General features: G+C 42.2%; 1 non-coding gene across 1 annotated transcript; it reads left to right on the forward strand.

Moving 5' to 3' along the window:
* The first annotated feature begins 1,416 nt into the window (after positions 1-1,416).
* On the forward strand, positions 1,417-1,488 carry TRNAC-GCA. Its single transcript has one exon. It is a non-coding gene; the product is annotated as a tRNA-Cys (tRNA).
* Positions 1,489-2,704: the final 1,216 nt, after the last annotated feature.

Raw genomic sequence — 2,704 nt, forward strand, 5'->3', positions numbered from 1 at the left:
AGAAAAATTTTATTCCCTGAGTGTTTGGAATGTGCATTGATTTCAGATTTTGCAGATTATATGATGTGGTGAATATGTTCTACATATGGGAACAAAGTGAATTGTGTTGTAAGGTTTAGGGGGAATGTTTAGATTGGATTGTGTGCCCCTTAAATATGTGTCAGATTGGCTGCAATATGATCGTCACTATTATCTTATCATCCTTCATTTTGTGATCTGCAATATTCATCAGTGTGTTTAAAATCCTGCCCCATTGATGTTCATGAGGCAAGAATAGTGGCCGATGAGTTATTGATGTAGGAAATGAGTAACAGGAATGGGATCCATCTTGTATCAATCTGTTCTGAAATATAAAAGGATTAACATTTTTAAAACAGCTGAGATAAAAGGGATGTCATTACCACACAGAGATAACAGTGAGGAGCAGACAATTTCTTTAGACCCGGGTTCCCTACAATGAGAACCCTTAGACCCACAGGAAGATTAATGTCAACACCATAGAGGTCTCCATTCAATGGCAGGCCCTAAAATGGTGAATGGAGTCAAGGAACTTCCCCAAAGAAGCAGAGAGAGAAAACATTTCCTTAGAGCAGATACCATGAATTGGTACTTCTAGTCTCCTACATTGTGAGAATAAATTTCTCTTTCTTAAATTAGCTATTTGTAGTATTTCTATTTTTGTGGCATGAGATAACAAAGACAATGCCTTAACCGTTGCTACTTGTGACCATGAACTTGGCAGGAAATAGGCCTTTGAAGATGTCATTAGTTAAGTTTGGATGAAATCCTAGAATATAGCAAGGGTCCCAATCCCATCTGAGTGCTGCCCTTATAAAAGTGGAGAGCAAGCACAGAGAGGCAGACAGAGTAAGGAGAACATTCGACTACATGATACTGAAGTTTCATCCCAGGGCCTCCATAGAACTACTGAAGCTAGCAGTGTGTAGGATAGAGGCATGGGGCAGATTCTCGTGGCTATCAGATGCATCAGCATAGCCTTCACCCCGATCATGGAGTCTCCAACTCCAAAACTATGAGACAATGAAGGTTGTTCAAAGCCACCCCTTTGCGGTAGTATGCTAAGGCCACCACAGCCCATTACGACTTCAGGGAAGGAGAAAGAAAGGTACAGGGTTGAAGGTTCAGGCAAGGATTATGTGCCTTGTTTTGGAGACCTTTAGGCAGCTATTGACCTAAAACAAACATGCAATGGATAATGAGCTGGGCTTCCATTGAAGGCTTCTTCTTTCCTCCCTATTAAAGGCCCCAAGAGCATGAGGCTTGTAAGGCCATAGAGTTTAGGGAAGTTGTATAATCATGAGTAAGCCAGTCTGAAAGGAAAACATCAATTCATATGACAGGGCAGAGTACAATCACACAAATAAAAGGCATTAAGTAGATGCTGTTCACCTGCTAGGGGGTGTAGCTCAGGGGTAGAGCATTTGACTGCAGATCAAGAGGTCCCTGGTTCAAATCCAGGCGCCCCCTCATTTATGTCCCATTTTCACAGCTAATGCTACCACATGCAAGCTGCCTGACCCTCAGGGCAGTTTAACAGACCCCCAGTGTTGGCATTTGTAAGAATAACCACTCAGAGACACCCTCTCCTGACTGCACTGCATAACCATAAAGGCCACCATCTTAGTTTCTTAGAGTTACTGTAACCAAATACCACAATGTGGGTGACTTGAAGAACAGAAATGGATTGCTTTCCATCTCTGAATTCAAGGGCTAAGCCAAGCTGATTCCTAATGAGAGGAAACCTTGGCCCCATTCCTAGTCTTGGGGGTTGGTATTGTCCATACCATTTGTTGTTGTTGTTGTTAAGTGCCTTCGAGTCGGTTCCGACCCATAGCGACCCTGTACAAGGTTTCCGAGGGTGTAAATCCTTACGGGAGTAGAAAGTGGCAGATTCTTGGAATTCCTTTCCCCTGGTGAACTATTGCTCAGGACAGAGTTTCTGCTACAGTTTCACCTGGACCATGTTGGGCTGCTTGTCAATTTTTATCCAAGGAGTGCCAGTAGCAAGCAAGTCAATCCACATTTGCTTTGTAGTAATTTGGACCAGACTTTTCTTATTGATTGTTTTATTTTCCAGGTCCACCCCCTCCTGCATTCCCGCAGTCCTTACATTCTGGTGACACAGAGAAACAATGTCAAATATAGTGCCAGAAAATGAGCCTGTCAGGTTGGAAGCCACTCAAAAAGCAACTGGGGAAGGGTTGTCTCCTCAAAGTAGAGTTGACCGTGATGACGCTAATGGAGGAAAGCCCATAGGAGTAAAGCCTTCGGGACCTTCATTTGCTGATGGGGCACACTCAAAATGAAGAGAAACAGCTGTAAACATCCATTAATAATTGGAACATGGAATGTATGAAGTATGAATCTAGGAAAATTGGAATTGTCCAAAATGAAATGGAAATCATAAACAGTGATATCTTAGGTATTAGTGAGTTGAAACGCACTGGTATTGGCCATTTTGAATCTGACAACCACATGGTTTACTATGCCATTGGCAAATTGCAGAGGAATGGTGTTGCATTAATTGTCAAAAAGAACATATCAAGATCTGTCATGAGGTACCATGCTGTCTGTGATACAATAATATCCATGCACCTACAGGGAAGACCAGATAATACCACTGTTATTCAAATTTACGCACCAACCACTAAAGCCAGTGAGGATGAAATTGAAGAATTCTACC

This window comes from Chrysochloris asiatica, unplaced genomic scaffold, assembly GCF_000296735.1.
Source record: "Chrysochloris asiatica unplaced genomic scaffold, ChrAsi1.0 scaffold00041, whole genome shotgun sequence".
NCBI classification, from domain to species: Eukaryota; Metazoa; Chordata; class Mammalia; order Afrosoricida; family Chrysochloridae; genus Chrysochloris; species Chrysochloris asiatica.